The sequence below is a fragment of the Ceratotherium simum genome, chromosome 24, assembly GCF_057802395.1.
Source record: "Ceratotherium simum simum isolate JZ-2026a chromosome 24, ASM5780239v1, whole genome shotgun sequence".
NCBI lineage: Eukaryota > Metazoa > Chordata > Mammalia > Perissodactyla > Rhinocerotidae > Ceratotherium > Ceratotherium simum.
In genome coordinates this window covers 18925562-18945969 of record NC_141923.1, presented here as the reverse complement: position 1 = coordinate 18945969, position 20408 = coordinate 18925562, and the positions used below count along the sequence as shown (strand labels likewise).

Genomic DNA, 20408 nt, shown 5'->3' with positions numbered 1-20408 from the left:
GCAGTATTTCTTTTAAGTGAGTAGGCCCCCAGCGTGGCAGGTTGTTAGGCTCAGGGCCTTACAATTGCTGTAAGCCTCCAGCCTTTAGGTCTCTTGTCAGCTCTCTGAGGATTGCAGCTGGGTGGGGCTGGCCTCAGGCACAGGAGCACCCAATTGTTTCAGGTTTTGGAAGGTGGAGCAAACCTCCTATGTGGGTCTTTGAGAAGTACAAGTCTTCTGCGGCTGAGAAGCCCTGTTGCCCACAGGTCCACACACACAGTCAACACAGTCCTGCCCCGTGTGCACGCCCCGACCTCCCCATGCGGACCCAGTCTCTCCACGGCAGGAGCCCCACACACTCTGCCACTGCCCCACACTCTCCACCTGCTCCTTGTGCACACCCTGCCCTGCTCAAGTCGGCTCAGTTGCCAGGCTGCAGAGCATCCAGTCATCAATCTATGCAGGCCCACACGTTGCCTGAGGGCTTGTTGTTGGGTGGGGCCAGTCTCTAGGGTGGGCTGCCTGCCCTGGCTGAGCTGGATTAAATCGGTGCTCTAGCGGGTGGGGCAGACCCTGGGCTAGCAGGCCTCGGGAGAACTCCAATGGTGTCTGTGTCAGCACGCCCACACTAGGCCACAACAGTGGCCGCCGCCAATGTCCCAGTCCCTGGAGAGGTCTCACCCCTCACCGAGATGCACTTGGGGCCTATTAGGTGAGTCTCTTGTCACCACAGCACTGTACACCTTTCTTTCTGGTGATTTTAGGATGCTTTCTGAAACGGATGAGTTTGCGCGCGGGCCCTTTAAGAACCAGTTTTAGTTTCTTTGTGAACCGGGTTTTCTGGGGGTGCTCCCCAGTGTTTTAGTAGCAGGCAAAGTCAGATATTATGCTGCTGGTGTCGATTGTGCTGGGTCCACAAAATGCCCGCAGTGGGGGCGCTCCCGGCTCAGGGCCCCGCGCCTCCAGGGAGGCTGCGTCCCTGTGAGCTGCTCCCGGCGGCCATGACGCTGGCGGCTTGTGAAGGCGGCGTTTTTTCTCTCCAGAAGGGAGTCTCTGCTTCTTCCACCTCAGTTAGGATTGTCCGTTGTTGCAGGAGTTCCTCTCATCCAGTTTTCAGTTCTGTCTCAGGGGTAATTTTTCCACGAGTAGTTGTAAATTGGCTGTGTCCACGGGAGGAGGCGAGTTCAGAGTCTGCCTACGCCGCCATCTTGACTCCTCTCTCTCCCGTCATTTATTTCTTAACTATGTCTCTGGGTTTTCTTTTTCGTGGTTGCCATTGGGTTTATAATAGTATATTTAACTTATTGCAGTCTATTTTGATATTATATTTTATGATTTCATGTAACTTAATACATCTCAAGTAGTATACTTCCATTTTCCTGTCTCATTGTTTCTCCTATCATTGTCAGAATTATACTTCTTATATATGTGATAACCTCTAAAATACATTATTATTTTTGCTTTAAAGAGTAAATTATATGTGAGTAAAATTTTAAAATGAGAAAAGCTTAAATTTTGCCACATATTTACCGTTCTAGCATTGTTCATCCCATCATGTCATTTATCTTTCACCTAAAGAACTTCTTTAACATTTTTTATATTGCCAGTCTGGTGATAAATTCTCTCAACTTTTGTTTGTCTGAAAAATTGTCTAATTTACCTTAGTGAACAATATTTTCACTTGGTAAAAAATTCTGTTTTCATAGTGTTTATCTTTTATCACTTTAAAGATGTCATATTTATTCTGGTTTGCATAGTTTCTGATGAGAGTTTGTGAGTATTCTTTTCTTTGTTTTTCTACATGTAATTATTTATTTCTTCTGGTTGCCTTTATGATTTTATTCTTTATCACTGATTTTCAGTAATCTGACTTTGATATATTTTGAAGTGTGGGTATCCACATCTGTATTCATCCTGCTTTGGGTTCTTTGGGCTTCTTTGACTTATGTGTATGTGTGTTTTAAATCAAATTTGAAAAATGTTCATTGTTTCTTCAACTATGTTGGGGTATTTTGCTGTTGTTGGTTTGTTTTTGCTGTTATTGTTATTGTGATTGTTTTTGTCCTTCTCTTCTTTGTCTCTTTTTTTAGAACCCTAAATACACATATTTTAGGCTTCTTGATATTTTTCCACTGGTCTTTTAGGCTCTGTTCATTTTCTTTCAGTCTTTTTTTCTTAGTGTGCTTCATTATTAATAGATTCTATTGCTATGTCTTTAAAATCAGTGAAATCTTCTTCTGCAGTGTCCAATCTGCAGTTAATCTCATTCAGTGTAATTTCATTTCAGATATTTTACTTTTCATATCTAGAGGTTCCATCTGATTCTTTTTTTTTATATTTTCCCCTTACATCTTTGCTGTTTATATGTTCCTTTGAAAACTGGAATATAGTTATAATAGCTGTGTTAACATTCTTGTTGGTTAATTTCATCATCTCTCTCATTTCTGTGTTACCATAGTCAGTTAACACCAATAACTGTGGAGATATCTAGGGGTGAAATAGGCAAGTGAAATGAATACCTCTGCTGTGGATGTTTTAGGGAAAGAACTTCTAAAAATTTTGTAACTAAAAGCAAACTATAATGTTGAACATGGATATTGACTTTATTCTACACTTTGATTCTTAACATTAATCAGTCAACTTCCACATCAATAAAAGTTGATCATAGTTATTCCCAAATAAAAAGAAACCAACTGTTAAAAAATAAAACTGGCTGATATTTCTCCTGGTCATAGTTAATATTTTTCTCTCTTTGCATGTCTACTAATTTTTGGATGTTTGTTAGACATTTTGACATTATGTTGTTGAGTGTCTGGATTTGTTTTCTTTCTTTAAGGACCACTAAGGTTTGTTTTGGCAGGCAGTCCTGTTACTAGCAGATCAGTCTGATCCCTTCAATCCTGTTTTGAAACTTGGCTAGGGCATGGCTACAGTAGCCTCTTATCCAGAGATAGACACTTCTAGTTTCTCTGCTGTGGCCTGTAGGAACTCAAATATTTCTCCTTCTGATGTGAGTTCAGGGAATTGCTCAGCTTATGACTTTTTGTTCCTACTTTGCTTGCTTATATAGTGTTACTTTCACATCTGTGATCACTTTGTTGTGTGCCAAGTTTTCTAGACTAAACAAGACTCCTCAGAATTCCCTCTCTAGTGTGTTTCAAGTTAGAATGGGCAAGAAGGGAGACAACGGCCATTTTGTAGCATGCACACATCTTCTCCCACTTTATCAATTAAACAGTAATCTGGGTGTTGCTGTGAAGAAATTTTCAGATGGAATTAAAATCATAACCAGTTAACTTTGCGTTAATCAAAAGAAAGTGATCCTGGGCAGGACTTATTTAATCAGATAGAAGCCACTAGAAGAGGGCCCAGGCTCTCCCTGAGGAGAGAGACTCCAAGAAGCACCTAGGCCTGGTATCGCTTTCCTTTTCCTCTGGATCTCCCTTCCTAACTGCCTGTTTGTGGATTCAAGCTTCAGTTCAAGCTCATAAGTTTCCAGCCTGCTCATGATCTTCCCTTCTTAACTGCCTGCCTTGCTTTGGGCTAATTTTACCAGCTCCCTAAATTTCATAAGGCAGTTCCTTTTAATAATGATATGTATATTTTATACTATAATTTATATAATAATAACTTATATAATTATATTACTATATTTTTAAATTATATCTACATATATGTTTTATATATACATGAATATATACATACACAATATGTATAATATACATATATTTTAGTATGTATAGACATTTTAGTACCTGAAAGGTAGACTCTCATTAGAGCTGAAATTTACCATCATTTGCCCCAATGCTTGAAGGCACTGATGAGGAAAGAAAAAAAAAATCCCAATTGTGCCCTTCCAAGATCATCTGCTCAATTATCCAGTTGTGTATCTTACCTGCTACATAATAGTCTCTCAAAAAAACTTTGCTAGACTATACTGAGTTATGCTTCCAGTACTTTCCTAACACAGCACCTGATAGATAATTAATTTAAAGCAGCAGAATATAACGGTTAAGAATTTCTAAAGAGCTGGCGAAAATCATGTTTGAATTCCAGTTCTTCATTTACTAAGTATATGAAATAAATGCAAATTCATTAATTTTTAGTAGCCTACCTAATTGTCTTAATCTGAAATAGGAGATAGTTGTAATTCCAACCTCATTGGGTTGGTATGAAATTAAATAAAAGAATGTTTGCAATGTTCTTGCCCTGTTAAAAGTGCGCTGTTATTGACACACTGTAAGCACTCAATTTATTTTTGAAATCCTTGGTATATTTTTTTTTTAAAAAAACTTAATAAATATTTAAATAAAGTTAACATATTTGAAAAAATTTTTCTCCATTTTTGAAGGCAGAGAAAAGGGGTCCTAAGTTGTTTGGAGGTTTGGATGAGATATTGTAACTCATCTAGATGAACCTCTTGTCAGATGCTTGAAACTTAATCCAGCAGAGAATTGAACTTAAACTGACTTATGCAATACAAACAAGTTATAGATTCACATAACCGAGATGTCCAGAGGTAGAGCAGGTCTCAAGTGGTTGATCAGCTCTGTTTCTCAAGGATCCTCTAAAATCCACCTTCATTCTTATTTTGGTTTCATCCTCAGGCTGATTTCACTCACCGTAACGAAATGGCTGCAGTTGATCCTGGACTTAAAACTATGTTCCTCATCATCTAATGTATCAGAGCTTCTTGCCACTCAAATATAATACAAATGCCCTCTCCTTTCCTCAGATGACACCATCTGAGATCACATGTCCATCCCTTGTGATCAAAGTAATGGCTTATCCTGAAAGACTTAGGTGGAGATTAAATGTCTATGGCTGAATCAAGCAATGGTACAATAGATAGCATATGGTAGTACACTTACTTACTTGTATTCCTCAGGTCCTACCTTTGAGTTGGAGCTGGAGTTAATCCTACTCCATCAACACTGTTACCGTTCAATGGGGAAATACAATGTTTTCTACAAAGAACATGTGCAACATCCACATTCTTTGTGAATATCCAGAGTGTGTTTGTCTTTTTTTTTTACCCAAAGCCCCAATGTCTAGTTGTGTATCCTAGTTGTAGGACTTGCTAGCTTTTCTATGTGGGACACTCCCTCAGCATGGCTTGATGAGCAGTGGGTAGGTCCGCGCCCAGGATTGGCACTGGCAAACCCCAGCCGCTGAAGCTGAGCACGCGAACTTAACTGCTATGCCACCAGCCCGGCCCCCAGAGTGTGTTTGAATATTCTCTGTCATGGGAAACTTGTTACAACCTGCCCAAGTTAGGTATTTTCACTGTTGACAAATTTTGATCTCTCTGTCTCAGGTTTTGTATTTGAGGATGAGCTGGGGAAAAAAGACATCTGCCACTCTGGATTGACCAAGGCAGTGTGAGAGACTCTTATTGAATGGTCCTCACATATAAGTCAAAATTCTAAGTGCTTTACATATACGTAACCATTTAATATTCTTTACAAGCTTATGAAGCAGGATCTAGTACCATCTGCATTTTATAGATAAGGTAACTGAGATACTTAGTGGTTAAATAACTTGTACAAGGTAAGGGTCACAAAGATATTGGCAGAAGTAGGATTTGAATCCAGCTCTTCTGGCTCCAAAATCCATGTTTTTAGCCATAAGACAATAATACAATATCAATTTTATTAGTTGAGAACACTTAGTCTAGAAAGAGATGAAAAAGATTATAAAACCTGTTTGACTGATTGGGAAAACTTGATCTAGCTCATTCTACGTATCTATGTATCTACGTATCTATCATCTATCTATCTGTCTACCTATCCATCTATCAAATCTACCTATTTTGCTAGCGATAGTAGGGATACAATATAGGGGAAAGTATAATAACCATTTCCAAAAGTTCCAGTCTTTTATTTTTAATATGATGCATGTATACTCCATTCATTCAGTAATTCATACACTAAAAATTTACTACTCATTTACTCAACCTAGACACTGGACTAGTTCCTTGAAAGATAGAGACTTAAGACAGGTTTCCTGCTCTTAGGGAGGTTGCAGTCCTGCCGCCTTGACCAATGTTTTTGAAATTGTGGGTCAAGACTCATCATTTAAATAAAAAAAATAGAATGAAGTCAGAGTTCTTTATATGTAATAAGCGTGTTATCTGTTTTATGTGTCAACATGTGGGGGAGTGTTCTATGTGTACTGGTTTATGTATAAACTATGTTTCTTAATATAGGGCATGGTCCTAAATATTCTAGAATGACTTCATTAGAACCTAGTTAACCAAATCTTTAGATCTTTTCCCAAAATTTTACTTCCTATCATTATATGGTATTTACTTGAGGAAAATAGCTGTATCTTATACTCTACTTTTTCCCTTCTGGCGCACATTCTAGTAATTTTCTCAGGGTAGCTGCTCGATGAAACTGGTTGTCTTCTTGATTAATGAAGAAGTGTTTTATTTGGAATTATTGGTGCTCGTTATTGATTGATGTGTACTTTGTTGGATTTGTTTTAGAAGCCTTTTAAACAATATGTTTAACTTTGTGGAAAGAAAAACAAGTGGTTGGTTGACCAAAATTTTGAGTTTTTCAACCAATTTATTTTCTTCTTGGAGACAGAACCCAAGCCTTGCTTACAAGCAGCTATCACAAGGCAATAAGTCTTGTTCTCTAACCTTATTAAAGTAGATTTGTTTTGTCAGTGTTGAGGTAAAATGGCTTTAAATAGTATTATTAAACCTTAAGCATGCAATAGCTTTACCATCGGACTTTATGCTTTGTGGTTGCAGTGTTTTATGGATTTATTCTCCTTGCTGTCAGCATAATAAAAGACCGGCTGGAAAAGGCTACATTAACCAAAGACCACAAGATCTTGGACATGCAGATGACCCAACATTAGGGAATCTGGGATGGAAATTTCATGTGTGTGGAACAATTTCATTAGTGTCTCATGCTTCTTACCATCTCTTTCTCTTTACCTCTCGAACTTGTGCAGGAACATAAAGATATGGAATGGTTTCTACCATTTTTCCTGAACTAAAAACATCCTCTGGCATCTAACCTCTATGGAAAATATGAGAAGACATAACCAAAGCAAACAATTTGTTCTCTGTGGGTTTAAGAAAATGGAACAGAACAACCTTTATAGGAAGTTCAGGACTTTTCCACAAAGAATGCCTGTGGAGTTAGTGTTCACATATTCATTCTTAATCTAATTTCTTTCTTTTCTAAACTTATTGATAGTCATCTGGAAAAGCAATTCTTTAAAGAAGTTATTCATGTTACAGAACACTCCTTAACTCATTTTCACTGCAGTTTAAAATGGGGCTTTAAAGTTTGTCTGTCTATCCAACTATATATGCAATCCATTCATTCATTCATTCATTTACTGTTTTAAACACAGCTAAAGGAGAAAGAAAACCTCAAGCTGCTTAAAAAATAGTAATAGCACTCATATATGCTTAATTAGTTCTTTCACAAAGTTTTCTAAGTAGCCACTTATATAAGCATTTTTCCTGATAGTGCATAAATATAAATTAATACAAAAGCCACATTCACACAAACATCTTTCAAAAGCAGACTATTAGAAAGCACCTGAAAACATTGAAAGGTAGCTCATATTGGTGTGATGTTTTATTGTTATATTTTGAAATTGCTTACTAATAAAGTAAATTAAGTTAACACAGGAAGCAGAGATGGAAATTCATTTACTGTATCCTAAGAACTATTTCTAGGGGCTTGGGAAATTAATTTTAGTCACTCTCATTTGTTTTTGAACTAAATGTGTTTATAATGCAGCATCTTAAGCTATCCATAAATATTGCTTTAGAAGGAATTTTCCTACTGGTCTTTGTAGTATTAGGCTTTTGGAAGAATGCGTTTCCCTTATATTGGCATATTATACATTGGCAGCCAAGTTAGATCCAATGGCGTTTAAAATAAGAGCCTTTTTGAGCCCTACTTAGACAAACAGTGGAACAATGAAATATGTTTTAACTTTGAAATCTTAAATGTGTTTCAGTCTAGAGTCTACATGTAATCCAGACTCTAGGTCAATGCAGCATACTTATGAGTATTTCTATCACCTACAAGATGCGGTGGGGTAGTGATATTAATTTTGGGGTACTGGACTAAATCAATGTACTAGTGTTTTAACCATCAGGGATCCCATCTCTCTTTAAAATGACCCTTTAGACAATTGTCTATACCCCATCTTGTTTGACCACAAGATTTTTCATCTTTTGTCGGATTCTCCTCCCCAGGGATTTCCGGATGATACTGACTAATGTTTATGTGTTTCACAAATCCACCCTGGTTGTTACTTGTCCTACCTCCTATGTCTATAGGCCTACGTCTATACTCCCAAAGTAACTCCAACTGACAGTCTGTCTTCATATGGCCTGGCCTTCCTGCCAAGATGTTGTGGGGGCCATCTTATCTTCCATCACTGAGGGTGCCTTTGATCTTATCTTTACTACCCCAAGTCCATGTACGCCTTCTCAATCCTTTCTGAAACAGAGCAAGAAGGAGGAAAAACAACAAAACTGTTCCCCTCTTGCTCCCAATTTTCAGCCCATTTCCCAGCTCACATAAAAGTAATTTGCAGAGATACAGCATGACTCTTCATGAAGATATTTTACATTTTTATGCTTACAAGTTTAGCTCACTAGAGTTAGAGTTGTCCAATTTAGCAAATAAAAGTGCTTACACTTCTTATATAAAAATTATTCATTTTTTGCCTGAAATTCAACCAGGCATTCTGTATTTTTTGTTTGTTTGTTTTTTGTTTGTTTTGTTTTTGTTTTTTTCTGTGAGGAAGATCGGCCCTGAGCTAACATCTGCCAATCCTCCTCTTTTTTTTTGCTGAGGAAGACTGGCCCTGGGCTAACATCCATGCCCATCCTCTTCCACTTTATATGGGACACCGCCACAGCATGGCTTGACAAACGGTGCTTCAGTGCGCGCCCGGGATCCGAACCGGCGCACCCCCGGCCGCCGCAGCGGAACGCGCGCACTTAACAGCTTGCGCCACCTGGCCGGCCCCCAGGCATTCTGTATTTTATCTGGCAACCCCAACTAATTCAGAGAGTCTTCTTGCTGGTACTGGCGACTTTTTAAAAAAAACATTTTGAATAGCCAAAAATAATCAAATTAAGAATAAATCTAGCCTAAGGAATCTAAGCTTTCATCTAAAGAAAGAGAAATTGTTTGATCCTTAAAAATAGCAATTTCCCATCATCATTTAGCTATCTATGGTTCCAGGATATTGGAGTTAAGTGTCAGGTCATGCTGCAAATGACTATTATCCCTTCCTAACTGGTTGCTGTCTGCTGAGTGAGAACCTTGGGGACATTTCCTTTGCTTCAAGGATGGTTAATAGGATGATTTCCTCAGATTCTTCTTTCCAGAGATCCGAAGGAGCCAAGAAGGATAATGCCCTCCGCATTCTCCAGTTTTTGCCCTCTCCAATCCAATCATAGGGAGTGTATAAACCACTCAAAAATTTGCATCTGCAATATCTTCAGCACTGTCCAAATGGGAGGAGAATGGAATGGTAAAAAACCAGGTTTACCCTAATATAAAAATGCCTTCAGGTCTAATCTAAATTAGGGGACTTCCCAAATACTGAAGCTCTGGGTTTTCTAAGAATTCTTTGCACTTAATGATGTGGGGGTGGGGAGGCCACTTTTTGAGGTTTAGCTGTAAAATTTTCTGCCATGGTGGTACTTGGTGAATTTGGATTAATTCTGCATTGAAAAAATAGGGACTCTGCTCTGCCCCAGATCACAAAAATCTGCAAACTCAGTTTTTGTAAACTATTTACCATCAGATTTACATCAGTGTTGAAAGGCTTTACCAATCAAATTAACTCAAATCTGCCTTCGCATCTCTTCACCTCAACATTAAAAATATTCACAATATTGTATTACAGAATGTTTTTGAATGTTTACCTTGCACTCAGGTTACCTAGCTTAGACTTTGCTAATGCAACCTTTTGATCAGCTAACCACTGAAGCATTAGCTCTATTATCTGTTGCCTCAGAAATTTATAACAGAATCTGAACCTTTGACCCTATTTTAGCAAAATAGTAATTAATGTCAGATACATTTTGATAACACTATTAAAATTGTTTTAAATACTTAAACAGCTAATTAGAGAGAGTAGATTCCGGTATTTCTTTACCAAGCATCGTCCCAGGATGAATATTATCTTTCTGGTTAAATACAATGAAATCCCTAACACTTCCGGAAAATAATCAAATTAAGCATATTTTGGTATAGGATGTTTTTATATTATACAGGGAATATACTTAACAAAACAGCAATTGCTTCTCCTCTGCCAGTCAGAGAATGAAGTGGCACTTTGACCTACCACATTCTTTACATAATGATGGCACTGTTTGTGTTTTGAGAAGTTATGAAACTCGACTAAGGTCATTGTTGGGTCCTGCAATCTTGTACAAGATTGATTTCTCCAATATATTTTTGGGTGTAGAAAGGATCAGAGGAGATGTGTAGGTCACGCTAGTGTCTGATGAAATTTTCCTTTGACACCTGCTGCTGGTCCCATATTTTTTATGAGGAAATGTTGCTTAAGCTTGATGAGCCAGAAATATTTTCTCTGCTACGTTATTTACTTATGAATAAATAAATCCCAGAAACCTACATTATTTCCAGATTTGATAAATACTAAACCAAGGCTGTGAAATTAAGACATTTTTTGCTCTCAAACATTTTTTCAACATTTCACATTAATTAAAGCCTAAGATGCATTTGGCGGAGCTATTAAAGTAATTTTAAATCCAAGACTTTAGACTGTCAACACTTGGTCAAAGTAATCTCATCTTTAATAAATCTCATGATTACTTCACACGGTATTATTGGATTTTTTTCTCTTTAAAGTGGATGTGGTATGAAGGGTGTTTTTTTTTTCCCCCCCTCTAACTGCAAACAATAAATGGATAAGAAAAACAGGTTAACTTCAATTTGAAACTTTCAAATTACTACTATTTTGAATACTTTGAACAAATATCTTCGAAACATGAAATGAATACCTAAGTATACTGAGTTTTAAATTTCAAATATTACTAAGAAAAATTTTTGTGATTTTATGTTAGAGAAGGAATTGGTGATGACTGGCCTCTACTTAACCACCATATTGGTTTCATTCACATTTCCAAGATGTATTCACTTCTATTAGAGTGAGAAGATGATGGCATATACTCTGGTTATTTCTATTCTGTCTTTGAATATGTGACTTACTTTATCTAACAGTTCCTCATATTTCTTATCTCACTGTCATATGGCTTCACAATAAGAGTCTAGTCAATACTTCAAAGGAAACCATGAGTGTGGATTGAGGTAAGGAGAGAAATGGTTCCAGAAGGCTTCTGATTTACCTGGAGGAAAGGGGCTTCAACATGCCCCAGTCTTCTGAAACCCATTCACGTAGGCTGGTCAAGGTGAAAACCTGTAGAACACACACACACACACACACACACACACACACAAACACAGAAGCCTATTTATTGGGTGGAATAAGCACATTTAATCAATGCCTCTCATCTACTCTGCACCTGAAAGCCAGAAAGAATCAGTGCATTTCTGATGGGACTTTCTGCTTTAGGCTGTAGGCAGATAGGCTTCCTTCCTCCTCTCTGTCTCCCCTTCAGAAGCCGAACATGCTGTTCACCATTTCATTTCTCCTACCTTTGCTGTTGTGTTTACTTATCATTAGCTTATGTATCCTAAAATCTGCTAAAAGTGGGAGTTTGTATGGGCTGCTGAGATTCTTTTTTAACACAAAGTCATGTCTTGGTGAGAAGTACAAGAGTCATATTTTTTGCTTTCACTCTCTTAGTACTCACAGTTTAAAAAGAGTCACACTCACTCTATTCCCACATATTCTAAGGAGAGAATGCCACAAAGAAATCTTCGAAAAGCTGTTATAATGAGTTATAAATACAAGGCTTGCAGTGAATGCCCAGTGAGAAAGGTGAGGTTATAACTTTAATTCTTTATCCTGTTCTGAGACTTCATATTGCAGTGGAGAGAATGATGACAGAAAGTCCAAGAAATGAGGTGGCCACGAAACTGTAAGGAAAGACCCCAAATCTAGTCTGGAAACAGTCCTTAGGATTGCTCAATTCTAAGTTCCTTACTAGGAACTCAGTGGCAGAAATGAGAGACCTAATTTAGTCCTTTAGTCTCCATGTAGCTATTACCACCAATTATACATCTCTAAAATGGGCACAACGACACCTACTTCACAAAGTCTGTGAGAATTGAATAAGTAGGATATATTGATATCTAGCACAGTTTTGAGAACCTAGCACATTTTTATAAATACCATTTCTTTTAACTAAGCCCATTTCATGCCCAACTCTGTTGTAGCTTCATGGTTCCTCTTGGTTCCTCTTTCCCTTCACTTCTAGGAAACACCAAGTAAAATAAAGCATGATTTTTCACTAATCACTACCTTAAGATTATAATATGATAATCTTGTTTCTATTTTATGCATGATTTTTAATGAACATATCTATCTATGTATCTATCTATCTATCTATCTATCTATCTATCTATCTGTCATCTATCTATCTAATAAGTCCTCTTGGAACATAGAAGAGAATAGATCATAATAAAAAACAAGCAAATAAATGTACTAATAATGAAGTCATATTAACTTATTTAGGCTTTGACAGAACTGGCTTTCACTGTAAGATGTATGAAGTCTAGCATTTCTCTTCTAAATATTTGTGTACTACAAGTAAGAAATGAACCTGTGGATAGGCAGTGTGCATTTAAGAGGGTATAAGTTATGGTGACTAACAGCACAATAATTAAGAATCAGACTCCAAAACAGATGTTTGCCTGTTTTTATGAAAGTATATGAAGAAGCATTTAGAGTTTATGAAGAACAGTGGACTTAATATTCTAACATGGCCAAACTCAAGTATTTTTCTGAATTTAAAGTCTCGATGACATGAGGGAATTAATACTGAGTGAAAATTTTAACAGTGCAATAATAGTAATAATTGAATCATTGATTTATTTTGAGCATTCATTATTTATTGAACATTCTACTGAAAGTGTGCATTATGTTACTTATTTGTCATAATCTTATAAAGCGGAAGCATTTTTTATCTCTATTTTACATAAGGAGGTAAACAGAAAGGTTATGGAAATAATCTAATGTCACACAGCTCATAAATGATGGAAGTATGATTGGAACTCAAGTTTGTCTCCAAACTTTGATTTACCTTCTATGAAGTTTCATTTATGTTCAATGACTTTCGGATTGGTAATGAATGCTGCGAACAATTTAACCAAATGGCTAGGTTTGTATGTAGCCTGCAAAAGATCAAGATCCCAAAACTTCTTCTAAAGAGGACCTTCAAAGCCTTATTTAAAAATCTTTGCTAGACAAACAGATCTACTTATAACAACGGCTTCTCTCATCTGGGAAAGACAAAGTAAAAAGGGGCAGCCTAAACCATGCAGAGGATAATTGCTATTGCTAAAATGGTCGTCGACGTAGAGGCTTTATTAGAAAGAACGACATAAAATTTAGAAGACACGACTAAATTCCAATAGGAAAGAATAAAAATTATTAAAACCAAGAAACATGTTTTATATAAATAGAGGAAAGCACTTTTTCTTTCTTCCAGGTTTTCCATCTTGACGTACAAATCTGGTTTATGTTGGAAAATGTTTTCATCTCAGTTATTTTGGTTTCAGGAATAGGTATAGCATGTTAAAACTCATCCCTATCCTGAATCGTTTCCTTTTCAATCAACCTCAGCTTTCAATGAGTAAAAAATAACAGAGGCCTGTGTGAGAACACAGAAAACAAGGAGATAAAGGGCTAAGATTTTTTTCATCTATAAAGAGGCTTATACAATGATTGAAGCAGACATCAGGAAATTAGACCAAATGGTAGTGTTAAATCCATTAGCCAACCTACATTCTCCAGTGAAAAATGACATAACTTTTAACAGTTTGGGTGAAAAAATTAAATATGTGGCTAGGATCTTTAATTCCTTTGTGGGTTACTCCCCTAGTAAGTATTTCCTAAAGTTTCACCATATGTACTTCCTTGGCTCGCACTTCGGATCACGTGCAAAATTTATTTAACAGGCATATTCTCAAAACAGTTTAAGCCATGAGAAGTCCCTTTCCATTTCCTTGGTAGGTTTCTATTCCTTGTTATTTATTTAGGGTTTAGGGAACTTTGTGAATGTGTGTGTGTCTGTGTGTCTGTGTGTGTGTGTAAATGAGTTTTGTAGGAGATTTTAGGATTATTTAGAAAACATAAACATTCAATTACCTAGTCTTTCATTCCTTGGATTGAAACACTTTCTTAAAGTTAAAAGAAACACAGTTCATCAAAATCCAAGGAAAATATGTGGAAGAGACCTACTTCTGTTGTTAACCAAATGAAGTTGGATTTTAAATTTTACCTCTAGTTAAGCAACGTTTTGTAAATCAATATCATCAATAAAAAGCCATGCAAGGACAAAAATTGGAAGTCTTTTTTTCCAGAAAGTAAAACACTTCAACAGATTTTTGAACCTGGTGGTCAAAAAAAAACTTTAGCCTTGGATTCTAGGAAGTTGCTTATAATGTAAAGTTGCTTATAATGTAAAATGTATTATAATGTAAATATATAAAAACTGTGTGTATGTAAAGTTGCTTATGATGTAAGGAAAGGGGGGAAAACCTCATGGGTGTACATGTACACTGGGTCTTATTTCTAAGGAGAATCCTCCTTTCTCTAACACAGGCAGAACCCAGGGAGGAGAGAATATGCGGCCCCCCACAGGATGCAATTTAAAGGATACTCGATGTCTTCCACCTGTCCAGATTCTTGCTTGCACAGCCTACCATGGTAGTTGACCATCATTATGAAAGAGAGATTCTTCAACATCTAAAGTGGGCTGCTTTGATAGTCAGCTGAGACCAAGTCCTTTCCAGAATATGACTTGGTGGAGGTGGGGGGAAGTCATTCAAAGGGCACCTTGAGGTAAAGACTAAGGCTGGAAGGAAAACACAAGAGATATTTTGGGCTAGTTGGCAAAGTGACTCAGGGAAAGCCTTGACTCTGATGTTTAGTCATCCTGATGTGGATTCTCAGTGGAATCCATAACTGACACTTAGAGACAAGGGTTACTCTTTCACATTCTGGGCAGAAAGTGCACACTTAACTTTGAAGAAATTCTTTGAAGCCGTCCATTGAAAGTCTTTTTAATTTCAACACTACGTCAATATTGCACGTCTTTCCGCATCTGGAAGAAGGCTAGTGGACCAGCACGCAAGAATGAGCCCAGAGTCAGCTCATGAGTACACAATCGCTCTGGTTTATTCAAGAGGAAAAAGAGAATTTTATGTGATAGAAAGCCAGTTCACATAAATCTAAACAATAGAAGTGAATTTATTGACTCATGAAGTTAGGAAGTCCACGAAGGTGCAGCTGATTTTAGGCATGTCTCAATAAATATTCAAATAAGGTCATCAGGTTTGATCTATTGGATTCTCTCTTTCCTTTTCTTTGATCTAGTTCCTTTTATGGTTGGCTGCAGAAACGACCATCGGAAGCTCAAATCTGTAGCATCCCTATATGTACGATTCCGGAGAACAAAGGGAAATTTTCTCTGTCTCTGTGTCTATATCATTCTCCCCAAGAAGACTTACATTGACCCTTCTTGTTTGGTCCTAATCTAGCTTTAAGCTTTGTCCGTGCAATTAAGCTTGCAAGTGTGGAAAAGGCCTTAGTTTACATCAATACTCAAAAACATACATGCTGAAGAGACATTGCTGAAAATAGTTTTTGGCAAATGTTTAGATCTTTACTTCAATCACAGTGACAAAAATGGCTACGTGCTGATAACTGACATTTTATCAGAGTTTCACCTTATCTGACAAGTTCTTACCAGTAGATAAATGCTCTGTGGAATTTCATATCTGTTACTATGCATAGGTTCCTTCTCTGTCAATCTCCATGGGTATCTGCTACTAAAACAATAATTTTCATTTAAAATTAGAGGGTTTTAAAGAAAAAACAGGGCCGGCCCTGTGGCTTGGTGGTTAAGTGCGCGCGCTGCGATGCTGGTGGCCCGGGTTCGGATCCCGGGTGCGCATCGAGGCACCACTTCTCCGTTCATCCTGAGGCCGAGTCCCACATACAGCAACTAGAAGGATGTGCAGCTACGACACACAACTATCCACTGGGGCTTTGGGGGGAAAAATAAAATAAATAAAATCTTTAAAGCAAAAACAATGGTAAGGATCTCAACTGCTGTTTTTTCTTTCTGCTTGTTATAAAAGGGGATCTAAACTTTATAAATTTTTGAAGTATTTGAGCAAGTATACTGTTCTCTTTGACTTTCCAAACTCTAGACAAACAAGTATGATTGAGAGAAGGAAAGACGTGGTGAAAACTGAGTCCAGATGTCAATGAAGGCTGACTAAACTTTTTGTCAGTACAAGAACACGTGAAGAAAATGCAGCTAAATCAGCCACAAAGCAGGTAAATCAATGAAATAATTATTGTGAAATATATACTACTTTTAAAAATATAGTTTTTGAAATGAATGTAATCATTTGATCATGGATTAAACTGAAAAAAATGTTGAAGGCAGGGCAGAAAATTTTTTAATTTGGAATTAGAGTTTATTGAGGAAAAAAGAATGAAAACATTGAAATAGAAACCTAGCGTAAACCAATGGGGGAAAATATAGGATTTAATTCACAAAAAAGCTTACAAACACACATAGACACAAAGTTTTCCAGCACAAAACCGTCACATAAAGGAAACATCCTGTCTGTGATGTGCTTACTTCAAAATATGGAGACAGAACAGTAGTCTACCGAGACAGCCAATAAAATACAACCCTTATGAACGGTGAGATGTTACCACTTATTCTTCAGCTCTATAGAACACCATTGAATGTGATCAACGATGCTTCAGAAGAGCTTGTGTGTCACTGGAATTATGTTTTATTTACAATAATTGACTCTATTTGGCTTGTGTTCCAGTTTTTAAAACACCACAGTAGAAGGATCTTGATACATGTGATCACTAGAGCCCATAATGCATCTAATTATGCTGTATTTTGCAATGGTGAACCACTTTTAATCTGAAACTATGAACTTTTTTGATGTATAATGATAATTTATAGTATAGCAAGGCTTTGAAACAACTGAATGCAAATGCTAGGTGACTTATTCACAGTTGTACAAGGATAGAATACGTGGTGATTTCTTAAATGTATCCTCTCTATCTTTATAGAGGTGCAAGAGGGAAATTAACTGTGGAAGCATCAATCAATCAATATTGATAAAGGACTTACTGGGCTTACAGTACTGTGATAACTAATTTTCACAAAACAAGAGAAACATACGATATGACGCCTCTAAGTCTGTTAAATTTCATCATACTGTCAGCAAATGCAATATCTATTCACGAAAGTCACTGCCCATCATGGGCTGGAAGTGAGGGAATTTAAGCTGAGCCTTGAACGGTTTGTTGAATTTAGATAAGCAGAACACACGGGTTTCACGGAAGTGAAGGCAAAATACACAAACATGAAGTGGTAGTGGGAATGCATGTGTGGGGAAGAGGCCTGGGATGAGGAGGAAGAGAGAAATGCATTGTTTCGATATAGCAAGCTTGGCTAGGTAAGAAAGGATTAGATTAAAGGAGACTTTCAAATTCACTTATGGAATTTGGACATTTAGATTTGATATAATAAGCAAAATAAAAGCATTTATCTTTCTGGATAGGAGAATGATATTTGGACAATCATAATGGGCAATGATATCTGTCCAATGGATGTAGCAAAGCATTAAATATGTACTCGAGGGAAAAAAGAGGGTATAAATATAGAAGGAACTTTAAAAGATTACTGTATAAACTATTGGAGATTTGGGTAAGATGGCAGTCAAATTTAAACTTAACAATAAATTGAAACTTTAACTTTGTACCATCATCTGTCATAAGGATATTTTTAAGAAAGTTTGTTAGGAAGGAAATTCCTATGAAAAATTCTGTTTTTGACTAAATTTAATGCAAATATGAGAGCTGTGATTTTAAAGAAAAAAAAAATCTTCCCATGAATGTGTCTGAAATATTAGAGAGAAAGGAGGGAAACCTATTTTTTTTAAAGTCCATCTGTATGAAGCTCTTTGCATTGATTCTACTCATACCAAGAATTTAGCCACGTGCTAAATAAAGACAACAACTGAGATTTAAATCATGCATTTGCAAAGTAGTTCACTTCCTAATTAACAAACCAGAAATTAGTTTTTAGGTGCAAACCACTGGTTTGTGGGATCTGCTGTATTTTTACCCTTTGGGCCACTAACTACTGCACCTTCTGGGGACTTTCAGTTTACCTCTCTAGAAAACTGAAAGATTTAGGTGACTTTTTGAACCTTATTTATCTCCAACTAGTTTTTTGTGTACTACGATCTGCTGCCTTCAACATTGGAGACAACTTGATATTTCAATATCTTGACTTTCCTGGTGGTTAAATTTAAGCTGTCTGCCACATGGGAACAGGCAAATAAGCAGGAATTGTAAAAGATTTTAAAAATTGTAACCTTGGGGCCAGCCCGGTGGTGTAATGGTTCAGCTCAGCGTGCTCTGCTTCAGCAGCCCGGGTTCACGGGTTCGGATCCTGGGCACAGACCTACACCACTCACCAAGCCATGCTGTGGCGGTGTCTCACATACAATATAGAGGAAGATGGGCACAGATCTTAGCTCAGGGCCACTCTTTGTCAGGCAAAAAGAGGAAGATTGGCAACAGGTGTTAGCTCAGGTCCAATCTTCCTCACCAAAAAAAAAAAAAAAAAGTAACTCCTGTGAGAGTAAAGATGATAATCAATTTCATGGTGAATCCAAGGACAAACTACATTTCTCCCTTTTCAATTCCCTAATTCCAAGCAAACAGGGTTAAAACAACAACAAAGCCTGAATGAAATTTGCAGGATTTTAAGGCTTAGTAGATTTAGGCTCCTTGCGTGCTCCAGATAATTTAGTGTTATCTGATTGCATATGTACAGCCAAATGGAAACAGAAAACAAACTCTTTTGGGTTGTTTTTGGGAGACATTTGCAGTAATTATCCCAACTGGTTATTGCCTTCAATCTTCTTGATTGGCTGTGGGAATATCAGATAATTATGCAATAATGAGTGTTTATAAAAGAAATAGTCTCAAGTACTCTGTATTGATTTGCATAGAATGCTAAAACAAATATTTAACATTGATGTTCCTTTAGGGTATTTGAGTCTTGAGTAACACTAGGAGTCACTAAAGGTATCCAAATTAAATTTGTACATAGAATATTTTCATGGAGATTTCCAGTTCTAGCAATCGTTGGCATGGCGATTGGCGATACTCCAACAGAATACTATTAAAAACACCAAGTTAGCAAAAAAACAAAGCAAAACAAAATTCAGGCAAATGTAATTTTCTCTACAACCTGAACTCTATCAACTAGTCAGGGTGATGTACCAGATAACCTTTGAATTGAGCCCAAGCATTCATTCCTTGGACCTTTGCTATAAGCATTTGTCATACCAAGAAAATCTTGTTCTCATATCAGCCTCTCAAATTCTATTCACCTTTTAACTCTCAATTCAAATACTATCCTTCCTGGGAAGATTTTTTTTTTATGCTCCTGTTAGAATATGATGTGCACCCGGCTTGTCCTGAAATTATTTTGGTGCCTGTCTTACGCTTGTTATTAAATTATTAACAATGATGGTGGGAGCTGATATTGTCTTACTCTTTTTTCTTTTTAATCTTTTGTATTTCTGATACCTGAATAAGAGTCCCTTGGAAATACAGGTGTTAAATAAGTATCTGCCAACTGGAAGTCAACTTAACTGTAAATTGTTAACAAAAACAAGAGCAGTTCTGAACTGTTACTTACCATGTCACATATCCATGTTCTTTCCTGTTTGTACTTTAGTTACAAGCTAGAAATGGAGCATCTGCCAAATACAGCATTTGTTGTTAACTTTGAAAAGAACAACTCTAGGGATCCCCTTGTTTCTGGCTCATAGCGTGCTAGGAAGAGGCTGGACTTAGGGGTAGAACCAACCTATTCCTGTATGCCACCCTCACTGGTTGCTAACTAAAATTACTTACCCACTCTAAGATCAATTTTTCTCATATGTAAAATGGGAGTTGAAAGAGTACCGATTTCCAAGGCTGTTCTGAAGATTAGATGCACAAATGCTGGCAAGTGGCTTCACACAGTGCCAGTATATATCAAATGCTTCACAAGAATTAGGTGCCTCTAAGGCTTTTGAGGGATAGCTGAGTATTCAAATTCTTCCCTGCCTTACTCATGTTTTTCAACCTTGCTCATTACTAAATTTTAGATGCATTTTGTCTTGGGATCTCAACAGGCAACAGATTTCCAAGCTATCAACCCTTTTCTACCA

At 37.1% G+C, this 20408-nt stretch overlaps 1 long non-coding RNA gene across 1 annotated transcript in view; it reads left to right on the top strand.

Annotated features, from left to right (window-relative positions):
- Window positions 1-586: 586 nt before the first annotated feature.
- Window positions 587-20408, top strand: part of LOC147913900 (uncharacterized) — a 150779-nt gene continuing 130957 nt past the window's right edge. Inside the window, exon 1 of the long non-coding RNA XR_015556131.1 lies at window positions 587-691. This is a non-coding gene — a long non-coding RNA (uncharacterized LOC147913900). The remainder of the gene's footprint in view (window positions 692-20408) is intronic.